The sequence below is a fragment of the Passer domesticus genome, unplaced genomic scaffold, assembly GCF_036417665.1.
Source record: "Passer domesticus isolate bPasDom1 unplaced genomic scaffold, bPasDom1.hap1 HAP1_SCAFFOLD_37, whole genome shotgun sequence".
Classification (NCBI taxonomy): Eukaryota; Metazoa; Chordata; class Aves; order Passeriformes; family Passeridae; genus Passer; species Passer domesticus.
Window position 1 is genome coordinate 3,311,402 of NW_026990149.1, and position 27,051 is coordinate 3,338,452.

A 27,051-nucleotide genomic window follows, 5' to 3' on the forward strand; every position below is an offset into this window, starting at 1 on the left:
ATGTCCCCCCGAGGGGCCTTTTCCGCTCAGCCTTGCACTTCTTCATTCTCCAAACATCCCCCCGAAAAAATCCCAGCCCAGAGATCCCCCGGGATATCTGGGCCGAGCTCCCCCTCCCCGCTCACCAGCGCGATGGGGGCGATGATCCCACAGGTGGGGGCTGCGAATGCACGGAGGGCTCGACCGCGTGCTTCCTGCTGCTCAGCCTTGATCTGCCTCTGTCCCTCCTCTTCCTCTTCCTGCCCCTTCTCCTATTCCATCCCCCGCCTCCTCCTAATCCTTCACCTCCCTAACCACACTTCCTTCTCCTTCTGTGGCTGCTCTCTCTCCGCCTTCCCCCTCCTCTTCCATCTCCCCTCCCACCCTCCTCCTCCTCCTTCATCCCTCCCCTTCCCTCCCTCCTCCTCCTCCCGCAGCAGCAGCGACCCCCTCGCTGCCCCGTTCCCGGAGCCCTCGCAGCCCGCGGCAGGAGCGGGGCTGGAGCCGGCACAGCTCGGCACGGGCAGCGCGGGGCTCTCGGCTGCTCCCGGCCGCTGCGGAGAAGGGGGGAAGCCGGCCCGGGCAAAAGGAGAGGCAAACTGCGACAACTGGGGGCCCCACATCCAAACTGGGCCCTGCTGGGGAGCCTGCCTGGGCACTGCCAGCCCTTGGGGCTCCGCTCGGCACAGCCGGGAGGGGGGAACGCACAGAGGGCTGCGGGATCCCAGCGCTGGCAGCACTGCCAGGGACTGGGCTCTGCTGGCATCATACTGGGAGTGACTGGGACTGTACTGGGTTTGTTCTGGGATCATACTGGAATCATACTTGGACTGTACTGGGTTTGTACTGATATCATTCTGGGATCATACTGGGAGTGAGCAGGAGCCCGCAGAGGCAATTGAGACCATGGTAGGGGCAAATGGGATCTACTGGGAGTGACTGGCATTATGCTGGGGGTGACTGGGAGCAACTGGGATCATGACAGGAGCAACTGGGAGTGGCTGACTGTGTGCTGGGAGGGATAGGAAACAACTGGGCTTCTACTGGGATCAACTGGGGTCATGCTGGAGGTGACTGGGATCATCCTGGCAGTGAGTGCCACTGCACTGAGGCTGACTGGGAGTGCTTGGCAGCAAATGGGATCATACTGGGGAATAATGGGAGGGACTGGGAACCTGCTGGAGGGACCTGGGATACACTGGGAGATACTGGGAGTGACTGGAACAAAAGGGAGGGTGAAAGAGAGCAAGTGGAACCATGTGGAGCACAACTGGTTCATACTGGCAGGGACTGGGAGCACACTGGGCTCATCTCTGGATCATACTGGGAGGGACTGGACTGATACTGGGAGAATCTGAGAGCGACTGGGAACACACCCTGCACATCATCCCCCATACTGGGCCTGACTGGGAGCAACTGGGATTATACTGGGAGCACACTGGGAGGGCTGGCATGTGACTGGGATCCAGCTGGAGCTTACTGGGATCATATTGGGGTTGAAAGGGAGTGACTGGGATCACACTTTGGCCTACTGGGAGCACCTGAGAGAAACTGGGATCATGCTGCAAGCAAACTGGAGGAACTGGGCAGGACTGGATGCATGCTGGAGGCAGCTGGGATATTCTGGGCATGACTGGGGGATCACACTGGGAGAACTGACACCTTCCTGGGGCCTTGGAAGCGCCTGGAAATGACTACAGACATGCTGGGAAATGTTGGGGGGTTTTGTGGATTTTGGGGGGGCTTTGGATTTTGGGGGTTTTATTGGCACTTTGGGGGGGGTGTTTTTCTGGGGGTGTTTGGGGGCTTATTGAATTTTTTTTTAGTTTTTTTGTAATTTGGGAGGTTTTACTGGTATTTTGCTGGGGATTTTTTTGGCTTCTCATAAATTCTGGGGGTTTTATTGGGATTTCTAGGAGATTTTGAGGCATTTTACTGGAATTGTGAGGGCTTTTCGTGGGATTCATTGGGGATTTGAGGTTTTTTTTGAGAGTTTTGGTAGGCTTTTTGGGGTTTTGTGGGGTTTTTTGGTTGTTGTCATGATTTCTTTGGGTCTTCAGGTGAGATTTTGTGGGATTTTTATGGTTTTTGGGACATTTTTTTGGGGGATTAGCAGGGTTTCATCAGGATTTTGGGCGTTATTGGGATTTCAAAAGACTTTGTAGGCTTTTATTGGGATTCTAGGGTGTTCTAATGGGATTTTGTGAGATTTATTTCAGATTTCATGAGTTTTATTGGGACCTTTGGGGCTTTTAAGGAGATTTTTATGCCTCTCAGCCCTTCTGCAAACCCTGGCACAACCCCAAAGACCCCAGACCCCCAAATCCCCCACAAATTCCGCTAAACATCCCAAATTCCTCGAGAAATTACAATAGGATCCTCCAAAACCCCAGAGGATCCCACAAAATCCCAGTGAAACCCACCAAAACTAAAAAAAAACTCCCTAAAATTTCACTAAACCCCCTGAAAAACCAACCTCCCCAATCCCAATAAAATCCCCCAACATCCAAAACTCCCCAAATCCACAAAACCCCCAAAATCCCATAACCCCCCAAAACACAAGGTTTTGGTTTTGGTTTGGTTTCTCTCCAAAACCTCTATAATTCCCCCTGAACTTCCATCAAATACCCAATAAAGCCCTAAAAAAGCCCCAAGATAATCCCCAAAACACTCCCAAAATTGCATTAAAATTGCCCCAAAATCCCAAAAATGCCCACCAGAACCCCCCAGACTCTCTGGGGCCGTCCTGGATCAGGGGCACCGGCCGGTGGAACAGGAGCCACCTCAGGGGCCCTCGGAGCTCTGTGGGGAGGGGGCACCATGGGAGACCCCCAGAAACGGGAGGGGGGGGGGGTGGAACCCCTGTTGTGCCCCCTCGCCCCGAAACCCCCAGACCCCGGTTCAGGGGGGGCCTGGGACCCCCCGGGACACCCAAATCTCCCCCGGGACCCCTCGGGGAGCCCCAAACCCCCCCAAGGTTGGCCCTGGATCACCCTGGACCCCCAAAACCTTCCCGGGACCCTCAGACCCCCCAGTTCCCCACAAAATTGACCCCAGACCCACCTGTGACCCCCTCAAATCCATCAGACTGCCCCAAATCCCCCCCAAACCCTGGGAAATCCCCTCACACTCTGCTAAAGCCCCCCAGATGCACCTCAGAACCCCCCAGAGCTCCCCAGCTCCTCCCACAATCCCCCAAAATCCCCTCAGACCCTCCCAATTCCCCTCAGATCCCCCTAAACCCACCTGAGAACACTCCAGACCCTCTCAAGCTGCCCCCAAAGATCCCCAAACCCCCTCAGACCCACCAAAGCCCCCTCAGACCCCCTCACTCCCCCCAAACCCACCGCACACCCCCCTATTTCCCGTCAATCTCCCCAAAATCCCCAATTTCTCCTCAGACCGCCCCAAACCCCCCCAGTTTCCCCTCAGCGCCTTCCTCAGCCGCGCTCGCCTCTGAATCTCCCGCCTCCGCCGCGTGCACGGGCTCCCCAGCCAATAGCGGCGCGCCCCGCCCCGAACCAGCCAATGAGGGCGCGGCTCCCCTCAGCAGCGCCCGCCTCCCCGCGCCGCTGCAGCCAATCAGAGGCGAGCCGCAGCGGCGGTGGCGGTGCCGGGCGCTGCAGAGAGCGGGGGCGGCGCTGGGAGCGGCCGGAGCGCTCCGGGAGCTGCTGAGGCGGCCGGGACAGGGCCGGGAGCGGCTGAGAGGGGATCGGGGGGGCGTGGGAGGGTCCGGGGGGCTGGGGGGGCTTTGGGGAGGGTTCCGGGGTGTGGGGCGGGGTCTGGGGAGGGGTCTTGGCTGGGGGATCGTGAGGGGTCAGGGAGGGTCTGGGGAGGGGTCCTGGGGCACTGTGGGGGGATCTGGGGGTGGGGAGGGGTTCTGAGAGGGGTCTCGAGGGGGGTCCTGGGGGTGCTGGGGGCACTTTGGGGTTCCAGGGTGGTCCTGGGCCAACCTTGGGGGCTTTTCAGGAGGATTTGGGGTTCCCGGAGGAGATTTGGGGATCCTGGGGGTTCCCAGGCCCCCCCTCCCGTTTCTGGGGGTCTCCCATGGTGCCCCCTCCCCACAGAGCTCCGAGGGCCCCTGAGGTGGCTCCTGTTCCACCGGCCGGTGCCCCTGATCCAGGACGGCCCCAGAGAGTCTGGGGGGTTCTGGGGGGATTTTGGGGGGAATTTTGGGGTTTGGGGCATTTTGGGGCAATTTTAATGCAATTTTGGGAGTGTTTTGGGGATTATCTTGGGGCTTTTTAGGGCTTTATTGGGTATTTGATGGAAGTTCAGGGGGAATTATAGAGGTTTTGGAGAGAATTATTGTGTTTCAGGGGGGGTTATGGGATTTTGGGGGTTTTGTAGATTTGGGGAGTTTTGGATTTTGGGTGATTTTATTGGGGTTGAGGGGGTTGATTTTTGAGGGGGTTTAGTGAAATTTTGGGGAGGTTTTTGAGTTTTGGTGTGTTTCACGGGGATTTTGTGGGATTCTCTGGGGTTTTGGAGGATCCTGTTGTAATTTCTTGGAAATTTTGGGATTTTTAGTGGAATTTCTGGGGCATTTGGGCGTCTGGGGTCTTTGGGGTTGTCCCAGGGTTTGCGGAAGGGCTGAGAGGCATCAAAATCTCCTTAATCTCCTTTAAAGCTCCAAAAGTCCCAATAAAACTCATGGAATCCGAAATAAATCTCACAAAATCCCATTAGAACACCCTAGAATCCCAATAAAAGCCCACAAAGTCTTTTGAAATCCCAAGAACCCCCAAAATCCTGATGAAACCCCACAAATCCCCCCAAAAATGTCCCCTAAAAAATCTTGCAAAATCTCCCCAAAGACCCAAAGAAATCAGAGCAACACCCAAAAAACCTCACAAAACTCCCCTAAATCCCACCAAAACATCCAAAAAACCCCAAACTGCCAAAAAACCCAAATCCCAAATAAATCCCACTAAATGCCTCCACAATTCCAATAAACACCTCAAAATCTCCTAAAAATCCCAATAAAACCCCCAGAATTTATGAAAATCGCAAAAACTGCCAACAAAATACCAGTAAAACCTTCCAAAATACAAAAAAACCCCCAAAATTTTCAATAAATCCCCAATCCCCTCAAAAAAACACCTCTCCAAAAGCACCAATAAAACCCCCAAAATCCAAACACCCCCAAAATCCACAAAACCCCCCAACATTTCCAAACTTGTCCCAGCATGTCTGCAGTCATTTCCAGGCGCTGCCAGTGGCCCCAGGAAGGTGTCAGTTCTCCCAGTGTGATCCCCCAGTCATGCCCAGAATATCCCAGCTGCCTCCAGCATGCATCCAGTCCTGCCCAGTTCCTCCAGTTTGCTTGCAGCATGATCCCAGTTTCTCTCAGGTGCTCCCAGTAGGCCAAAGTGTGATCCCAGTCACTCCCTTTCAACCCCAATATGATCCCAGTAAGCTCCAGCTGGATCCCAGTCACATGCCAGCCCTCCCAGTGTGCTCCCAGTATAATCCCAGTTGCTCCCAGTCAGGCCCAGTATGGGGGATGATGTGCAGGGTGTGTTCCCAGTCGCTCTCAGATTCTCCCAGTATCAGTCCAGTCCCTCCCAGTATGATCCAGAGATGAGCCCAGTGTGCTCCCAGTCCCTGCCAGTATGAACCAGTTGTGCTCCACATGGTTCCAGTTGCTCTCTTTCATCCTCCCTTTTGTTCCAGTCACTCCCAGTTCCTTCCAGTATGATCCCATTTGCTGCCAAGCACTCCCAGTCAGCCTCAGTGCAGTGGCACTCACTGCCAGGATGATCCCAGTCACCTCCAGCGTGATCCCAGTTGATCCCAGTATAAGCCCAGTTTGTTCCAGTGACCACCAGCATGTTCCCAGTCACTCCCAGTTCCTCCCAGTTGGGTTTTTGGGGGGATGTTTGGAGAATGAAGAAGTGCAAGGCTGAGCGGAAAAGGCCCCTTGTGGGGACATCGGGGGGTGGCGGTGGCGGCTGGCGGCAGAGGCAGCCTGGAGGAGCAGAGCCCTGTGTCCCCCAGGAGCCCAAAGTGGGGAGCCCAGAGAGGGGGGAGCGCCGCCATGGGCGGGAGCCTGCAGAGGCTGGAGAGGGGCAGGGGGGACTCCTTGGAGCCCCTGCAGCCCGGAGCAGAGAATGAGGGGAGAAGGGAGCCCAAAAAGCCCCGGCAGCCCTGAATGGGGAGCGAAGAGGGGGCAGCTTTTAGGATTGCTGGGACTGCCAGCAGGCTGGGGAGGGCGGGCACCGAGGAGAAGGGGGACCCCCAATGCAAGCATGACCCCAGCAGCTGGGACAGGGGAGTCCCGGAACACCAGAGGGGAGGGAGCAGGGGTGGGGAACTCCTGGGGAGGGTTTTTCCGGGCTGACTCGTGGTGTTTGGGAGGTTTTTCTGGAGCCTAGGTCGCTGGTGACTTGTTGAGAGTGACTTGGGCAGAGGGACCTTCAAACTCAATGTGCTCATCCTTTGTTTTCCTCAAACCAGGATTTCCATTGCCAACCCCCATTGAGGCTGTGAGGAAAATGCCCCAGAACATGCAAGCAGGTGAGGAGGAAGTCAGTGCCCCTTTCCCCTCTCTCCTGCTCCATCTCCCAGCCCAGCACAGCCCCGGCTGCAGGACAGCCTGGGGGCATCTCCTTGCCCTTGCCTGTGGCCCGGAGGCAAATGCCATCCTGTCCTTGTCCTTCCTCCCCCAGAGCAGGAGCTGAGGATGGAGAGCAGGGAGGACAAATCCCCGCGGCAGAACCTCGTGGCAGAGGCCGTTTTGAACGGCTCCACGGCGCAGGAACCCAACGGGGAGGAAAAGCCCCGGAGATGCCGCACGAGGAGGGGCTGCAAACGCAGCCCAGGTTGCTCTGAGGAGTAAAGATCCACCCTGTGCCAGGAAGGTGGACAGAGCTTCAGCCAGAGCTTGGAGCTGGTGGTCCATGAGGAGGTTCCTGATGGGGAGAAGCCTCACAGGTGCTTGGAGTGTGGGAAGAGCTTCTGGTGGATCACCAGCCTGATCGTGCACCAGAGGAGCCACACTGGGGAACGGCCCTACGAGTGTGGGGAGTGTGGGAAAGGCTTCAGGTGCAGCTCTGAGCTCATCACTCACTAACGCATCCATACCGGGGAGAGGCCCTATGACTGTCCCGAGTGTCAGAAGAGGTTTCAGACCAGCTCCAGTCTCCTCCAGCATCGATGGATTCACACAGAGGAGAGGCCCTTCCGCTGCCCGGACTGCAGGAAGGGCTTCAACTGCAACTCAAACTTCGCCAGGCACCGGTGCATCCACAGTGGGGAGAGGCCCTACGAGTGTCCCCAGTGTGGGAAGAGCTTTACCCACAGCTCTAAGTTGACCAAACACCAACAGAGTCACCAGTAAGGGAAGTCCTGCAAGTGCCCTGAGTGTGGGAAGAGCCTCGTGTGCTGCTCCAGCTTCATCCCCCATTGGAGAACCCGCATTGGGAAGAGACTTGCTGATCCATGTTCCCTGTGATCCATGGTGGGAAGACACTTGTCACTTTTCCTGCCCCTGCTAATGACCTGATGTGGGATTGAAGAACAAGAGGGTCTGGCTAGAGCCGTGTCATTACACTCAGTCCCACCTCAGGTCATTGCCAGGGGCAGGAAAGGGACTCTTTCTCTCTCCCTGAGGAGAAAGGTGTCCTTTTTCCAGGTAGGAGGAAATACGTGGCCAGGAAGAGCCACTCAGTGGTGATGTTGTAGTTTTCCCTGTAAATAGTTTTTCTTATCCCTTCTGTTATCAATATTGCTTTTTTTCCTGTTTGTTCCTTATCTCATCACTGTTCCCAGTAAATTGTTCTTATCCCAGCCTGGGATCTTTGCCTTTTTTTCTTTCCATGGGAGGCGGGAGGGCAGCGAGCAGCAGCACGGTTTTAGCGGGAGCAGGAAATTGGGGAATCCCATTCCTGAACCCTGGCCCATGGAAACCGAGCATCCCAGATGGTCCCAGCCCTGGTGGCCATGGCAACAGCCTTGGGAGCGGGTCCCTGGCTGGGGCTGTGGGAACCTCTTCCCTCTGGTGCCCAGGGACAGGACTGGAGGGAACGGCTGCAGCTGAGTCGGGGCAGGCTCAGGTTGGATCTCAGGAAAAGGTTTTTCCCCAGAGGCTGCTGGGGCAGTGCCCAGGCTCCCCAGGGAAGGCTCCCAGCTCCAGGGCTCTCTGAGCTCCAGCAGCGTTTGGACAGCGCTGCCAGGCCCAGGCTGGCATTGTTGGGGTGTCCTGTGCAGGGCCAGCAGTTGGACTCCAGGATCCTGATGGGTCCCTCCCAGCTCAGCCAATTCTGTGGATCTGGGATCCCGTGACCCTGGGGATGGGGCTGCCAATGGTTGCCATGGCAACGGGCTCTGGCTGCAGGCCTGAGCTGGTGTCCATGGCACCCACCCCTGGCATGGGGTCTGCATGGAGCTGCCGAGGGACTGACCATAGCAACAGGGGGCTGGGGATGGTTGCTATGGAAACTGAGCACAGCAACAGGGGGCTGGTGATGGTTGCCTGCCAAGGATCACATTTGTCACAGGCACTCAGAAGGATTCCATGGGGACTTTCCAAGCGTCTCCAGGCTGTTCAAGAGCTGGAATGTCACAGGCAGAGACAGGGGCTCCATGGACACCTCCCAGGGGTTTCTGGGGATGGTAAAGGGCCGTGTGCTCAGAGGCAGTCACAGCCATTCCATGGTGACATCCCATGGCACCTGGGGCTGCAAAGGCACCGATCTGTCACAGGCACTGACGGGGGCTCCACGGTGACATCCCAGCAGTCCCCAGGCTGCCAAAGAGCCAGGATGTCCCAGACACTCCCAGGGGTTCCTGTCATGGGCACAGTGGCAGCTTCAGGCAAAAGCTTTATTTCTTTATTGGAGAAACTCCTGCAGATTCATGAGATGGAGAAATGACACCCAACAGCCACCATGGATCCTCAAACCCCTGCAGGGCCCCTAGACTTCCAAAATTTATTTTAGTACAGGAGAGTGGGAGTGGCTGGATCCAATCCCAGCCCCAGACTTTGTCAAAGGTGTAAAAGATTGGACAGGTAGAATTGAACCTTAATGCAATTTGTCCCACAGGATTATCGATGGAATTCTAGATAAATTTATATAAATACAGCTCTGATTGATTCTGATCATGATTTGACAGAATGGTTTGTTTACACCACAGATTAAATTTTTAAAAAGATAGTTATTTACTCCACAGTACAGGAGATATAACAATTATTAGAATATAGTGATCTAGGAAGCAATTTTGATGTCAACAGAGTCTTGCTGGAGTTGTTGGAGCCCATGGCAGTTCCTCCTGCTCCAGCAGGAACTGCCTTTCCTGTGCCATCAGCAGGGCAGGTCCCGCTGCAGGAAAAGCCCCAGGCCAGCCCCAGCACAGGGGAGGGCTCGGGCACAAGGGCAGAGTGCCGTGCTGGGAGCTGTGCCAGGCAGAGCCTGAGGCACCAAAGGCACCTTGGCAGCAGCAGCTGCTTGCAGGGCATGGCCAGAAGCCTCCCTTGGCAGCCCGGCCTGGTGGCCAGCACTGCAGAGCTGCTGCCTCAGGGCTCATTTCTGCCTGGGCTCTGAAAAGCCACTTCTGCTCCAGGAGCCTGCCTGGGAAGCCATTGGCCCCAGCACCTTGGGGACAAGATATTGATGACAAAACTCTTCATGCCAGCAGAGACAAGGCAGGGGCAGAGGAAAGGGCAGAGCCAGGCCCAGGGGACAGGGCTGCCATGGTGATGGCTGTGAGGTCACTGCCCTGCAGCAGCCTGGCTGCCCTCAGCAGACATTCTGGCCAGAAGCGTAGTGAGGGCACCCAGCACATCAGAGAACCCACACAACAGGAATTCTGTTCTTGGGGAGGGGAAAGGGTTTCGCTATGTCAGGCTGCACAAAACTCCTGCTCTTGGACAATTCTCTGGAAAAACAGTTGCAGTTTTGGACCACTCTCATAATTGTAAAATATTTCCTCCTTTTAACAAATGCAAATCCACCCTCATTCAGTTGAAAGATGTTGGCCCTCATCCTGTCACTGCAAGATTTGGGAGAAAATAACTTTGACCACTATTTTTCCATTTTCACAGACCTTGGAGAAGACTGAAAAATCTCCCAAGATGGGGTTTGGAGGCCTCATCACATAACCAGCAGGGAGAGGCTGATGGCTCTGGGCTCAGTGGTGTTGAGACTGAGGACAGAACAGGAGTAGTCCGGGAGGGAGTGAAGGATGGTATCAGAGAGGAGTTTTTCTTGTGAAAAGCAGCTAGAGAAAGAAATAATGGCACCAAGGGTGTGGAGTGCCCCTGCCCCATGAGGTAGGGATTCTACCCAGACAGACACCATTGGGCAAGGGGTGTAATTGAAAGCAGATTCCACCCCTCCACCCTGTGGGGTGTGCCTCTGCAATCCCGGGAAAAGACACTCCACCCCATCTGGTCAAATAAGGAATGGCCCCAGAATGTTCTTCCTTTTCTGTACCCTCATTGGTTTAAATTCTACTGCAATGTCTCCAGCTTAGATTTTTTTTTTGGTTGTCCTCCTTGAGCCACCCATTTCCAGTCCCCTGCTCCTTCTGCTATTAGACCCTGACCCTAAACTTCACCTCTAAACCCATGACCCCACCCCCTTCATTTCTTCTCTTGGTTCCCTGGCACAATAAAGGATCCTGGGTTTTGCTAAACAAGATCCATCCTGTTGCCTTCCTTTCCCTGTTGGTCATCGGTGCCTGCCTGAGGTCTGAGACTCTGGGCCCTGAGGGAATTGTTGCGCCCCTCACTGTGGTGGAACACAACACAGGGGCAGCTGGGGAGGCCCAGACTGGACATGAGGAGAAAGGAATTTCCCTGCCAGGGCAGGGCTGTGATGCAACACATCCCCCAGAAGAAGCCTGGAACAGCCCAAGGCTTTGTGTGGCCGGCAGAGGCAGGCAGGAGGCAGAGCTGTCAGCAAAGGAAGGGGCCAGCCAGGTGGGGCAGCCGGGGGATGACGACAGCCTGCAGGGACAGAGGCACAGGATTGCTCAGCATCAGAAACACCTTTTCCTTGCTTGTCCCCAGCTGTCATCACTGCCTCCAGTGTTCTGCTGTACCTGGAACATGGGGATACTTTTTTGGTCCTGTTCCTCAAAAGGATTTATTTTAAGTATGAGAAACTTCAGTGTTTCACTCCCTTTTGAGTCTCTGAGAAGTTTTTTGAGCACATTCTGAGGCACTGAGTCTGATGCAAAGAGTACCAAAGCCCCAGAGGGTGATTAAAGTCCTGGTGCTGTGTCTGTGCTGCTGAGCTGTGCCGGGCTCCTGGCCCAGAGGCAGCTCCTGGCAAGGGCAGCGCTGCAGAGAGACAGCTCTGGCCAGGAGCAGCTCCTGGGCACAGCCCAGCAGGGCTGGGGCACTGCCAGGGCAGCTCAGGGACACCAGCAGGGCACAGCCAGAGCTGACAGGGGCTCAGCACTGGCAGGGGCTGGGGGATGTCCCAGAGGGGGCTGTGTCACAGCGGCACCTCTGTGGCTGTGTCCTAGAGGCACAGAGCAGCTGTGATGTCAGCAAGGGGCTGTGTGACAGCACAGAGTGGGCTGTGTGAGGTCACAGGTTGGGCTATGACATCACAGAGTTTGTTGTGTGAGGTCACTGGGCAGCTCCAGCATCATAGAGGGGATTGTGTGACATCACAGAGCAGGCTGTGACATCATGGCATGGCTGTATGACGTCATAGAGCAGATTGTGAGGTCAAAGTATGTGCTGTGACATTACAGAGTGGCAGCATGACATCACAGAGAGGGTTTTGTGACATCACTGAGGGTGTTGTGACATCACTGAGGGTGTTGTGACATCACAGAACTGTCTGTTATGTCACAGAGTGGGATGTGAGGCCATGGAGCAGAGTCTGCCATCATGGAGGGTGGCCCTCTGACATCAGAGAGTGGGTTGTGACAGCACCGGGTGATGGCGCAACATCATAGAGCCAGGTGTGACATCACAGAACAGACTGTGACATCACATGGTAACTTTGTGACATCACCAAATCTTCCGTGACATCACAGAGCAGCTTTATGATATCAGAAACTTATATCCCAGCACTGGCCCTGTGATATCGTGAAAGGGCTTTGTGACATCACAGAGCAGTTGTGTGTGTCATCACTGAGTTGCCTGTGACATCATAGAGTAGGCTCTGTGACATCATAGACTGAACATCATAAAATGGAATCGGCCATCACAGGGTGACTGTGTGACATCACAGACGGGATGTGACATCACAGAATGGCTGTGTGACATGCCAGGGTAGGTTGTGCAATATCATAACATTAAACGTGACATCATAATGTGGGCTGGGACATCACAAATGGGCTGTGTGACATCACAGGGGCTGTGTGAGGTCACTGGGGAGGTCACTCTGCCCCAGCCCCCCCTCACAGTTCCCCCAGAGCAGTCCAACACTGCTTGTGCACAGTGGGGTCCCCTGTCCCCCCGGGTCCCCCCGCCCCTGGCGCCGCAGCCTCCCCCAGAGGATGTTCCACGAGATCGACCCCAGAGCCTGACACGGGGACGGGGGGCCGGGGCTCTGGGGGGTGGGACAGGGGGACAGGGACCCCCAACAGTATCCCTGTGTCCCCCAGGGCCAGAGCCTGGGCCAGGGGTCCTTCACCCTGTTACGAATGAGGGCTTGAGAGTGCTGAGAAAATCCCCAGCAAGGGATCAGCAAAAGCCAGATTTAATATTAAGCAACATCACCACAAAGTTCCTTGGCAAGAGTCACTCTGCTCCTGACTGGACACTTCAGGCACAACAAGGAAACAAAGCAACTAAAAAACCAAACAAAATCCAGGCAATCAAACCAGAAGTGAACTGAGAACTGTTCCTGTATGTGATACAAGGACAAGGATATCCTTGCCTTGTGAGGGCAAGGATAAAAGGAATACGACCCAAAAGCTTACAGAGCTCAAACTTAAAAAGACTTAACTTATATCTTAACCTACTGATCCCTTCAACTTTACAATATAGGAAAAGAACAGAGCTTAATAGTATTTAACCTAACTTGTAACCCTTGACTTAGCAATTTAACAGAAGAATAACACTCAACAGTATTTAACTCAGCTTATTACTTATATTAAGCATAAGAACTTAGCATAAGAACAACTCCTAGCAGCATTTAACTTGGGTTATTCCTCATGACTTAACCTCACTTACAGACCTGACTGACTCAGCTATCCAAGGCACTCCAACCCCCCGAGAGCAGCATTTCTGCCACATCTCCCCAGCACAGGCACTCCTGTGTGCACACAGACACAAAGAGTCAGTGCAAGGCACCTGTGAGAAATTCCCCTGAGGGCAGGAAATGCTCCCTGTGGATGCTTTGGCATCTCCCCAGCGGGTGAAGGGTTGAGCCTGGAGGAGTGGGGGGATCGGCCCAGGCTCCCTCGTTGTTCAGGATCCCCGAGTGCAGCAAACGGGAGAGTTCCCGGCTGGGAGAGGCCCCACTCAGAGGGAGTCGCTGGCCCAGGAGAGCTCCAAGGGGCTCCTTTTGCAGCGCTGTTTGTAGGGCCCCAAGAGAGGGGCTGCAGTCACAGCAATGGTTCATCCTGGCCACACTTGGCATCAACAGCTTTCTTTGGCACTGTGAGAACAGGGATGTTGTGCCACTGAGGGAACAAAAGCAGTTCCCAGGGCTGCTCCTACAGAAACCAGGAGCTGGTTGGGCACAGCAGTGCCTGGAGCAGACAGTGTTTGTGCTGAGCTGCAGAGGAGCTGAGCCCAGGGGCTGTTGGCCAAGGCCGAGGCCCAAGGAGCATTTCTGAGCTGGCAGGGCGGCCTGAGAAGGGGAGGGGGGAATGCAGCAGCACAGGGCCCATGGAAGCAAGGGACCATGGTGACACTGTGGGGCCCTGTGAGACCAAGGGACCATGGTGACACTGTGGGGCCCTGTGAGACCAAGGGACCATGGTGACACTGTGGGGCCCTGTGAGACCAAGGGACCATGGTGACACTGTGGGACCCTGTGAGACCAAGGGACCATGGTGACACTGTGGGGCCCTGTGAGACCAAGGGGCCATTCTGACACTGTAGGGCCTCTTGGAATCAATGGGCCAAGTTAATGCACTGAGAAGTGTTTTTTGTGAATTGAATATCTTTTGTTGGTATTTCTCCAGTGCATCCAACTCAAAGTACAGAAACAATTCTAATTACTTTTTAATGTCTTATTGAGACATTTAATTAATTTTTGGAGGGATGAGTGTCTGGGCTTGTCTGTCCTGCTTGGCACAGCCCAGGCAGGGCTTTCCCAGCCACATTCCACACTCCATTGCCCAGCTGGAGCCGCTGGTGCCTCTGAGTTCTGCTGGCCCAGCCCCAGGGACGCTCTCCTTGTCTGCCCATTCCCCCACGCTCTCTGGGCAGGGATGGCCTCAGTGGGGGCTTCTGACATCCTCAGCAACTTGCAGAGGCTCCTGCTGAATTTTACTGCTCCAGAGGCTTGAAGTGTATTCAAACTGAATATATCATATTTAAAAACACCATGAGAAAAGATTTTTAGGTCCTGTTTTGGTTTTTCTTCCTGTTAACACATGGATATGTGCAATTTCCAATTGACACTGAATCCGAGTACCTCCTCATGCAGTTTGAATAGATTTGAAAATCAAGACCCTTCATGGCTGACAATCAATCAGACTCTGTCCCTACCCCCACCCCACCATTTCCCCCATCCAAGCCCTGGCACTCAGAGCAGCCTCGTGCAAATCTGAGCTCCCTCCAGCCCAGGCTGCACCTGCAGGTTTCAGCTCTTTGGCTCCAACTCCCACCTGCTTTCCTTGGAGAAGGAGCTGCCCGAGACACAGAGGGATGTTCATTTCTTGTCAGCCAACAAAGCCAAGGGAAATCACAGCTCCATCCAATGCAAAAGTCATTCTTCTCCCTGGCTCTGCCCTGCCCCTGATCCCCGCAGCCTGTCCTGTTTCCTTCATCCCTCCAGTGCCAGGGACTTTCTGGGAAAAGGAAGCTGTGCTCTGGCTATGGAGGGAGGTCCAAGAGCAGCCACTGGAGTGGGAACCACAACTCATCAGGTTTGTGTCCTTTGAAGGATGAGGAACTGGTAAGACTCTGTCCTGGTTTAGGGCAAATTTGGAAGAAATCCTCCAAAAGGGCCCCCCCAGAAAGAAAACTCACATGGCCCCTCTCCCCAACTCTTTTGGGAAGAATTTCCTCGGAGAGAAGTGGAAAAACCTGTTTATTTAACAGGCAAAGGGCTCCCCAGCACAAAAAACGAACAATACCACAGGACAAAACTCATTTGTCGCTCTGAAGAGATGACAAATTCAGAAAGTCTCTCTGGTGGCTGGTCGCTCTGTTATCAGTCCCTCTGGCACTGGGAAAGGCTGCTGCCCAGAGTAGGCCCTGGCAGGCTACAAAGTGCGAGCTCTCGCTGTTCCCCCGGGTCCCAGTCTGGAGCAGGTTTGAACAGTTCCAAAAAAAGGGAACGAAAACCAGTGCAGGGAAAACTTCTCTGCCTCAGCTAGCAAAACTAACTAAAAAACAACAGAGCACCATGTTCTGTCCCGTCCGTGCCCAGACACCACAGTGCAGGAGTGAGAGCAGGCTGATAACAAACTCCATGCTGCTTCTTCTCCCTGCCTTTGCTCTCAGAGTCAGGCTTGCAGGCACAGAATATAATATCCAGCATCAACAGAACACACAACTGGGGATAAAAGCATCATAACATCACCCTAGGACACTTATATGCTTATTCTAGGAAGACTAGTAATGTTTTACTGCAATGATTTGGCTAATCATCACATAAACAAATTTATATATTTTAAATATCTCTTGCTTGCAGGAGTCTGATGCAATTTTCTCTTTTCTGGTAAACCCATCTGTTGTATTTGCAGGGTTCTCAGACAAAGAAAGGAATGATGATTCTGACTCCATGTACTCAGAAGGCTAATTTATTATTTTATGATACTGCATTATATTAAAGAATGCTATACTAAACTATACCAAAGAATACAGAAAGGATGCAGACAAAAGGCTAAAAGAGAATAATGAAAAGTCATTACTCTCTCCAGAGCCTGGACACAGCTTGACCCTGACTGGCTATTGAGTCAAAACAAGTCACATGAAACCAATGAAACAATCACCTGTTGGATAAACAATCTCCAACCACATTCCAAAGCAGCAAAACAGAGGAGAAGCAAATGAGATAATACTGTTTTCCTCTGAGGCTTCTCAGCTTCCCAGGGGAAGAATCCTGGGCAAAGGGATTTTTCCAGAACATATGTCTGTGACACCCATCTGTTTTAATCTTCTTGCAATCTTCAAAGCTGTTTGTTCTTGCCAAGGTGTCCTGTTATCAAATCTCTTATGCTAAAAATGGGCCAAAGTCCATCATCTGTCTTGTGTATCCTAATAGTAAAGATCTTCTGCAGCAATTCTGCCACTTCAAGAATTCTTTCAATTGCCAGATACTGGCTTTCTTTTTCACCACTTCTTATTTTTCTATAAATACTAAGCTGCTAATATATTACTTCACATGCTATTTTTCCATAGCAGCTTGATAGAATCCCAGGAGCTGATTCTCAAAAACAGCTTAGTTCCATCTTCCTAATTCAGCTATTCATCAATAACAGATACAAACCACATTCTGGCAACTCTCTAGAGTAAAAGCTTATTAAAAATACACCTATCAGGATAACTTGATTCCCCACAGATCCTTAGAGGTAATAATACACAGGCTGTGATGCAGGCAAAGAAAGTGTGGCAATAGATCATCTTTTTCCACCGTCTTATGTAAAACTTATTTATTAAGTGTTCATACAGTATGTCAGTTAGACACCAAAAGAGAAAATCTGCTTCAGCAGCAGCTGAAAACAAAGCTAGGATCTAAGTTGACACATTTCAAAATTTAATTTCTGGGCTTTAAAAGTCATTTGTCTCAATCCAGAACTCTATAAAGCAGTTTAGTCTCCTCTTGAAAAAATGAACATTCTCATTAGATCACATTTTCCAGTGATGCAGCTTCTGTTAGACAGCAAGAGGAAACATATAGGCAGGCACATTCCTTGCTCCTCTCTTCTCATCTCAATAAATTTGTCACCATTAGGATCAATCATGAGAAGCTGCTAGAACACAAAATTCTCTTCCAATTACATACATAAAAGGATTTTTAATTTCTTCTTCCCAAGTCGGTTTCTAAGGCTTTGATAAAGATTGGCATTATGGTCTTTTCTATTCCAGATAGACAATGTTTTATTAGACTAATTCAAGTCAAGACTTCACTTTCAACTTTAACATGTCAGAATGTCACCATGCAAACCAAACCAAAAAGCAGATTCTGGCCAGAGCACTGGTTTGAACCTGCTTCAGGCTGGAGTCAGCTGACCGAGTTCTTCTGGAGTGTCTTTTGAGTGTCTTGCATGTAAGCCATGCAAGAGCAAGTCAAAGGCAGGCATCATAGAAATAGACACTAAATACATAAAGGTAACATATTTGATTTAAAAAACTGTGCTTTTCTAAGCTGAAAATCTTTTTGCTGAGCTGGACACTGCACTGTATGACTGACATGAGGCTTTGGTCACAGATTATGCATGAACCAATCCAGAAGCTCCAGACGTCTTCATGAATTTGTATCTTATGTATTTTGTCCTTGCTTACACAGGCTAGAAAATGAAAGAAAACATGCACGATGATTAAGAAAACACAGTGCAATTTAGGAACCATTCAAGAAAATCATGGTGAAATCACCTATATGTTATATCCAGAGATGATCCAAACAATTGCTGCTGAAGAATTTGTACCATTAACTTTATTACAAATTTTCAAAGGCAGGTGGAGTTGCTCTTCCTGCTCAAATAATTTAACAGGATTCTTGTTATTAGCAATTGAATTGTTATTTGATTCCACCCCCAATATGATTTAGAGATTCATTAGAGCTCTAAGACTCTTGAATACGGTGTGCTTTGTGGATAAAACGACCAGAGAACAGTTAACAATTCTAGGGAATTATGTCTATCATGTAGATTGGTCAGGGCAATAGGTGAGCTCCTGTGAAACCCTTTTACAAAATGTTATCGTTTATCATACTTAATTTGAAAGGATTCCCTGTCTTTATCAGGTGTTCATGTCAGAGAATCACAGAACCAACTGGGTTGTAAGAGATCTCTGAGATCATTCCATCAAGCTTTGGCCCAAACACCACCTTGTCAACCAGAGCAGAGCACCAAGTGTCATGTCCAGCTGGTCCTTGACCACCATCCCAGATGGTGGCTCCACCACGTCCCTGGGCAGTGCCTTCCAATGTTTAAGAATCCTTTCTGTGAAGAAATTCCTCCTGATGTCCAACTTAACCTCCCTGGTGCAGCTTAAGCCTGTGTCCTCTTGTCCTGTCACTGGTTGTCTGTGAGGAGAGCCCAATCCCCATCTCACTACAGCCTCCTGTCAGGGTGGTGCAGAGAGTGACAACGTTCCCCCTGGGCCTCCTTTGCTCAAGACTGAGCCCTCCCCAGCTGCCCTGCTTCTCTCAGCCATTTCTCATCAGACTTATTCTCTAGACCTTTAATCAACTTGCTTTCTCTTCTCTGGACTTGCTCCAGCACCTCAGTGTCCTTCTTTGGATGATGCCAAGCTGGGTCAGAGGTCAAGCACTCCCCAAGAAGGTGCAGCCTCTGTGTGTTTGTCTGTTTCTCACCCCCCCTGCTGCTCTGGGATAACTCAGCACATCTGGATTCCTTGCATCCAACCCCATCTGATGTGCCACATCTGGGTTCCCTGCATACAATCACTGTCTAACAGGCTGTGTCTGGCTTCCCAGCATGTGATTCCTAGATAACAAGTCACTACATGCGATTCTTGGATAACATGTCATATCTGGATTCCTTACTTTCAATACATTCAATTCCTGGACAATATTGCACATACATTCTCTGGCCAAGCATGGGGCTGGAACAAGAATTTCCCCTTACACTTTAAAGGCATTTTTTTTTTGTTTTTGTTTTTGGTTTTGGTTTTTGTGTTTTTTTTTTTTTTTTTTTTTTTTTGTTTTGTTTTTTTTTTTTGTTTGTTTGTTTTGTTTTGTTTTGTTTTGTTTTTTCTGGAGAAAATGAAGCTTTGACCTGAATTCCTGGCTGCCGCACATCTGTCTTCTACCTTGGCTTTTGCTGCTCTTGGCTGGGAGCCTGGCTGGAAAACAAAGATCCCATCTCCCCCCACCCCCTGGGCATTGGGACTGCTGGCCATGGCCATGCTGCCCCTCGCCAATCAGTGCTTACAATAATATTTTTCAGCGGATCTGCTGGAGGACAGGAAGGCTGCAGAGGGTCCTGGACAGGCTGGATCCATGGGCTGAGACCACTGGCATGAGGTTAAACAGGACCAAGGGCCAGGTCGTACACTTTGGCCACACTAACCCTCTGCAGCTCCCAGCTGTGGAAAGTGGTTGGGAAGCTGAATGACAACAGAACCTGAGCCCAGGTGGGTGCCCAGGTGGGTGCCCAGGTGGGTGCCCAGGTGGGCAAGAAGGCAAATAGCTTTGTGCCTGTATCAGCAATAGTGTAGCCCTGAGAACCAGGGCAGCAAGAGCCTGAATGAGCGATGCGGGACTCCAGGCGGCTCTTCAAAATGCAGTTCATTGTATCCAAGATGTTTCAGCAGTCCAGGGTTGTGGGTGACAGAGCCTGCGCCTACAGCTGTCAGCTCCAGCTCCAAACCTGGAGTCCCTTGAATTTTGGTTACAATGCATAATAAAATTTTCTTTGCTGAGTATCCTCACACAGAAGAACCAATCTATACCTTAATTTTTACATATAGCTTATCATAACTACTATAATTATCATATTCATGTAACAATACTTCAATCACTAAAAGTTAGTACATTACAATTGAAGAACGAAATTGTTTTTCAGTTTCCTTGCAGTAGAAAATTCTGAGACCTTTTTTCTACTTGCAACATCAGCAGTTGTGTTTGCCTGTGGAATCTTTTTGCTTGGTAAAAACATCTTCTTGTCTGAGGTGGGTTTATCCTTTGCTCTAAGCCATAAAAACACGCTCTAACTAATGTCTCCATCTCTCCAGGAGCCCCCCAGGAACCCCGGCCAGCCCCGGGTCGGCAGACAGCGCCGGGCAGCCCCGACAAGGCCGACAGCAGGGGGACACTCTCCTGTGCCCCGAGGGTGCCGAGGGCAGCTAGGCTAGTCACCTTTGCAGCAGAAGAGACGCTGGAGACATGGGTGGAGCATGAAAGGACCGACTCTTAGCAGGGGTTAATCCAAGGTTTTGTTCGGAGCTCCTGGGAGCTCCCCACCTCAGGGGGCCCCTGCCCAGAGTACCTGGGAGAGGTGCCAAGATTACATTTTAAAGGGAGGTGTGAACCAAAAAATAGGTAAGTTTGCTGACCAATAAAGAACTTTCAGGGGTGAAAACTTGGGGAATGGACATTTGGGATAGCGTATGGGGGTAGCACTTGGGGGGCTGACCCCTGGCCTCTGACTAATCACTCCATGACCTGAACTGAAAGTTCTAGATAGAAAGGATGGGATGCTGACAGAGTGATTGACAGAGAGTCTGATTGACAGATTGACAGGGATTTGGGGATAATCTCAACAAAGGAGAGGGATTCCACAGGTAAAGGGAAGGGGTACGATCAGGAGGAAACCATTTGGGAAAAATAAGGGGATACAAAACCAAAACCATTACAAGGTATAAAAACACACTACAACAAACTAACATATCCTTTACCTTCTTAGCTATCCAGTAAGATTGGCTCAGCAATTCTTTTCTTCTACATCAAAACTTGCTTTCATTTCTATTCCTTCTTCAGATTCTACACTCAAAAATCTTTCTGTCAAGCATACATTTCTGTGAGACATCCTTGTCAAACTTTCACCCTTCCCAACAAGGGCAGTGATTGTCCGGCTGTGCTGGGCACTGGTGAGGCCACACCTCGGGTGCTGGGTCCCTTTCTGGGCCCCTCAATAATAATTAAAGTTTCTCTAGCAATTGCTTTATTCATTATTTGCCTCCCTTCCCTGCCTGGTTGTGACAGGAACTACACCAAAGGGAAAGTGCCTACAGCCAAGGGAAGGCTGTGGTTGGGCACCTGGTTCTGTTTGTTGTTGCTGCTGGTGTTGTTGTTTGTTTGCCTTGTTGTACGTACTGGCAAAGAACTGTTACTCCTTTTCCCATATCTCTTCCTGAAAGCCCCTTAATTTCAAAATTATAATAATATGGAGAGAAGGGGGTCACATTCTCCATTCCAGAGAGGTCCCGCAGACACCCGTCTTTAAAACCAAGACAAGATGACAATTAACAATTTATTAACAATTGTTTATTAACAATGAACTGACAATTATCAACTACTTGTCAATCTAACAAACAATTAGTTAGGTAACTTAGCTAACTAAAAGGTAAGATAAAGATGTTCTTGGAGCTTGGGAGGGCAGCTCCAGACATCTCTGGTGAAGAGTGGGAGATCATCATCATCCTCAGAAGGCACGATGTTGCCGGCTCCTGCTGGATGCTCCAGCTCACACAAATGCTGTCCCTCGGGTGGTGGTCTCCAGAGCACCTCCTCCTTGGGTCCCTGGCCTTCCTCCATCTGCACTAATGGTTCCTCGAGATTCTTCCATTCCTGGACTCTGCCTTTCACAGTCACCTGCCCCATCTTGTGAGTCGGCTCCAGGTTAGGAATCCTAGGAAGAAAGGGACTGGTATTAGCCAGATGAACATTCCCAGCCAGCCGCTTTTCCGTCGCCTTGCAGAGCACACAGTGCTGCATCTTCTCTCTGTGCAAGCAGCGAGCAGCAAATGAAACAACTGCACTCGCTGCATGGAGGCTGCAGAGCTGCAAGGGCAGGAACATGACCAGTTAAATGCCTGGGCATCAACTACAGCACACAGGGTCCCATGTAGAGAAGCAGGCCTTGCTTGTCCCAAAAGGAAGCAGAGCTTGGGACTGTCTGGTCCCTGGATCTCTTGTTCCAGATTTGCAAGCCTCCAGGAGCTTACTGTTTCATACAGTGTCTATTTTCCCAGTGCCTCCCTACCAAGGCCAGATGATGATCTTTCTGTGCTCGTGTGGGTGCTTCTGCCGCCTCTCTGGGGCTGCCTGTCTCCCACCTCCCCATCCCAGTCAGAGGGACTGAAGGGAGGGTGTTAGGGGATGAACCAGGCTGTGCTTGGTGATGCCCAGCACTAGGACCAGAGGCAATGGGCAGAACCTGAACTGGAAATTGCACCTGAACCTGAGGAAGAACTTTTTTCCTGTGCAGGTAACGAGTTGCCCAGAGATGGTGTGGAGTGTCCTTCACTGGAATTATTCCAGAGCCCTCCAGACACAGCCCTGTGCCATGTGCTCTGGGATGACCCCACTTGAGCAGGGAAGTGGGACCAGATGACCTACTGTGGTCCCTTCCACCCTGTCCCACCCTGTGATTCAGTGACACCCTGCAGTAGCATGAGTTGGCAAGCGTGTAGACGTTTCCCACCTGCACAGCAGGGTGGTCTTAAAATTCCCAGTGCACTTTGGCTTGAACTGCAGGTGAAAGGTCTGCTTCTGGCCAGGAGGGATGGTGCCATTTAGGGGCTGATGGAGAACAGGTCATGCTTAGCATCGGTGAAGACATCCAGGGAGGAGCTGGCACGCTTTGGAGACAGGTTCTTTTCTTTTGAGTGGCGCAGCTTCTTGGAGTGCTCCTGCTGCTCGTGCTGCTCCTGCTGCTGCTGCTCTGGCTGCTCCTCCTGGTGCTCGGGATCCTGCTCCTGCTTGGAATCCTGCTGCTGCTGCTTGGCAGGCCGCCGCAGCCGCCGCACTTTAGGAGGCGTCTCAGGAGGATGGTCCTGCTCCCACCAGAAAAGACTCAGCAGCTTTCTGCGATGCTTCATGGTATCGTAGGAGAGGAACCGACCTGCAGGGAGGAAGAGGACACCTTTCCAAGACAAAATCCTGTCTTCCCAGCAGCACTGCCTCCTGCTGCAGGTGGGTGGAAGAGAGCTGGGATGCACTTGGAGCATCTCTGGCTAAGTACTTTCTTCTGGCAGGAAACAGAGCCTCTGGGAGCAGGGTCTCTGCCTGCAGCACACACTCCTGTGCCAAGCAGGAGAGCTGGCTTTAGACAGTGACTTTGCATTTGCCCTGCCGTGGGGAACTGCGCACAGACAGTGGCTGCAGGGCAGCTCGCTCGTTACACCACCGTTTTTCCCAGTCTCAGACTCATCAAAGAGATGACCTGACATCCCCCTTCCCAGTCCTGACCCAGCACGTGGCTGTCCCCAGAGCCTGGCTCAGCTCCTTTGCAGAGCAGGAGTGGCAGAGAAGAACAGAAGGGGCTGAAAGGCAGAGGGGGACAAGGAGAAAACTCTCCAGCTGCAGCTGGCAAAATGTTGATGAAAGTGGATGGATGGACAAGGATGAAAAAGCAATTCATGTTTTGGAGTGAAGTGCAGGGTCTTCTCCCCAGGCCCTCAGCAAGTGAAATGCCCTTATGCATCAGAGTGGTTGAATATGGCTCCTTCACTGGTTCAGTCTCTGCAGCTTTCTCCCAGGAGTATTTCAGGGCTACCTCCCCTGTGTTGTGCATCGTGAAACTGAAAAGCAAGTAGGAGGAATTAGAAAAAACAGAAAGTCCATTAAGTATAAAGCAAATAGTACAGTAATATTGTCTGATGGACTCCTGGTACCACTTTCTCCTGAGAAGCATCTTCTCCAGGCAACCCTGCCATGCTCAGACTGCTGTCCTGGGTGGCCCAAGAAAGTATTTCAAAGTCTGGAAGTTTAGAGGAAATGGCCAACATGGTGCTCAGCACATTGAAGCTAAGGGGCTTACTCTGGCCTTTAGGTCTTGGTTTGACTGCAAACTTATTCTTGAGCAGAGGAGGACAGGTGATCTGCAGGGAAAGCAAAGCCATGGCCGTTCTCAGCAGAAACCTATGGCAGCATTGAGCCTCTCCTGACCACCATCTCCTGCTTGGCTTCACATGCACGTAAAGGGGCCACTGCTGATTTTTGTGGGAATCCTTAAAATCAGAGGGTTTTGGGAAAGCTACAAAAGGCAAGCCTCAGAGACAGCAGAAATGTGATTAGAGCTAAGCAGTAGCCATAAGATTTGTCAGCAGAAAAATGATGTAAGAAGTAGAAAGTAAGTAAAGACAAATAGAACAATGGTCTGTGTCTTAATGCTTGTCTAGAATAGCTCCCTAAGCTGCTGAAAAGTATATCTAGCGAGTTATTGGAAGTTCTAAGCTTAATAATGGAGCTCTGTGCATTGTGTTTTAAGGCTTACAAGCAGATATTGTCTAGTTATGATATTTTATGAAAAATCCTTTGCTAGGATTTTTCCCATCCTGAGGAGCTGAGAGCCTCAGGAAAGAAATGCAAACAATAACTATCTGCTGCTGTGGAATGCAACAGGTGCATCTTTTATTGGTCTATGTGGATTGTTTTCAATTGATGACCAATCACAGCTGCCTGTGTCAAGGCTGTGAGCAGTCACAGGATTTTTGTTATGTATTCTATTCTAGTCTTGCTCTTTGTAGCCTTCTGATTATTTTTTCTCTCTATTCTTTTAGCATAGTTTTAATGTAGTATTTTAATATAATCTATAACATAATAAATCAACCTTCTAAGAAAAATGGAGTCAAGCCTCCTGTCCCCACACTTAAAACATTCACCACAATGTTTTGTATTGACAGTATTGTATTCAAAATAAGCAAGCATTGTTTTAACTGAAGGTACATGTGCTTATAGCGGTTGGATGGAACTACTGTCAATATGCTTTTGCTTTGTGTGATTGGTCAAAAAACTTTTAAAGTAAGTTGTAAGATTAAGTTCTTTATCTACTGCTGGGGATGGGAGTTGCTGGCATCTTCCCTTTGTCATAACCGTGTAATGAGGCTGATGCTGGAAAATAAAACAGCTAAAGACATATTCCCCAGCAGTCCCGTCCCTCCCTGATTTGTACACAGCCCCCGGCAGCCGATAGTTTTGGCTGGGGTGGAGTTCTGGGAAGCAGGCACTGCAGCAGCCCTGGGCAAAGGCAGCTCCTGCTCACAGGAGGAGCTGTGCCTGGCCTCCAGCACTCACGTGGCTGTCCTTGTCTCGGAGGGCAAGGTGTTGTTGAACTGAACCATGATCGTGTCCAGGTGGAACTGGGCGTAGGCAACAATGGCACTGAGGTACACCTCGACCTCCTGCCTGCTCTTCTCCACCACAGTGTGAGCTGGTTCTGGGGCTGTCTTGACCACCTGCAAACACAGGAGGGAGGAATCACTGAGCAGAGCCCAGAAAGTCAGGCTGAGAAGGGCAGTCTTCTGGCCTCCAAGATCAGCCTCACAGAGAGACTAGAAAGGACCATTCATTTTTACTTCCCTGGAAAGATGACCAAATTGGGACTGTTCTGCTGCAGTAGTTGTTTCTAGCCACTGATCCAAGCAGTCACTACCACAGCTGTTAATATCCCCATGGAGACTGTAGCTGCATTCCAGTCCCTTTACTTCAACCTTGCAGAGTGACTGGCTTTTTTTCTGGTCCCCTATAAATCCAGCAAGTCTCAAAATTAGGGCTTCCCTGCCAGAGCTCTGTGGATGGAGGACCCCAAGACTGAAGAGTTCTAGAAAGCATCTTTTTGTTCTTGTCTTAGGAGCAAGTGCTCTCCAGATGTCGTGTCTGGAGCAACAGCCACACTGCTGGGAGCTGGGGATGTGCATTTTGGAATGTGAAAGATCTCACTGGGAAAGTCTCCAGTTGCAGATATTCTGATAGAAAAGAGGATGCTTTAGAGGCCTAAAAATGGCCCAGAAACTGGGAAAGAACTTTCAACCAAGAGGAGTGTGTTTGGCAATAATGACAATAAAAGCAAGAGTCTCTGGAGATGATCCTTCTCTGGACTCCTCCGTAGAGTCATACAGTTCCTGGGTTACTCCATGATGAGATATCCCACACAATACAAAGACCACAAGCAAATTCTCATGCAGACAAAACTTGGAGTTCACCAGCATATGCAGGAGAAGTGGATTTCTCTCCACTTCAAAAGAAGAGACAGAGAGTGCAGCAGACTTAATTCCTTGTTGGTGAAAGGGTACCAAATCAGATGAAGAGATTTCTAACAGCATAAAATGGGATAAAATCATAAAGCATTGCCTTCCATTCAATACGGGCTGCAACACTTGTGCTTGTGGTGCAGACTGATAGTTGTGTGTGGCTAAAGGTCTCTTGTCAGAAGGCTTCCCCATCTTGTGTGAGTGTATCTGGTCACTGTGCTTCCACCTCTTTTCTGGAACGCACAGCTGGTGAACCTCACGTCTGTCTAATGTCCAGAGGACGCAGGAGCTGCTCAGCCAGCAGTGATGGTGCTATGGTGGTTCTTTTTGTAAAAGCTGGGTTGGGGTTTTTTTGCTGTTTTGCTTCTTACCTTCTTTATTTTAGGCCACCTGGCTGCCGGGTCTTTCCTGGTGGTATTCTTCCACATGACAATGGTCATTTGGTCATCCCAGTCCTGAACCTTCTTTTTCGGCAGCTCAAAGTCGATCTTGGTCACCTTACATTTCACAAGGTGCCTCCTGAAGGTGACTGGGACATCTGACATCAAGGTCACTGTGATGTCCTTGGCACAGCCATGATGGAGGTGTCCCACCTAGGGAGAATCAGGGAGTCAAGACCAAACTGGAAGCACTGCCAAGGGCAGGACTGACAGCAAAAGGGACCGATGGGGTGAACACCTGTGCCAGGAATCTGCACCTCAGAGTGGATTTACATGAAGTTGGATAGACAAAAGTATGAACAGAAGGTGCCACCTCCCATGACATGAAGCCTTTTCTGCAAGGCTAGCAGCCTTGGCCCAGCCAAGCCAGGGACTGCATCTCCTACGTGGCACTGGAATGGGCTATCAGTGGCATGTGAGGGCTCCGTGCCAGCTCCTGGGCACACCAGGGCAGGGCTTGAGTGATGGGGAAAGGCAGAGGCAGTCCATGCTCACCTTGGGGGAGAACCGGAATGGGGCCTCTGCCTCCCACTCAAAGCGCATGACCATCTCGGCGTGGCTGGTGATGGTGAAGGTCCTGCAGTAGGGCTCCCAAACGTGACAGTCCCCAAACTGAATGTGATTCACTCTGACAGCTGTTAAGGAGGAGAGCAAGGGACCTCA

General features: G+C 51.1%; 1 pseudogene; it reads right to left on the reverse strand.

Annotated features, from left to right (window-relative positions):
* The window catches only part of LOC135292537 (zinc finger protein 850-like), a 337,224-nt pseudogene that overhangs the window by 1,647 nt on the left and 308,526 nt on the right, over positions 1-27,051 (reverse strand).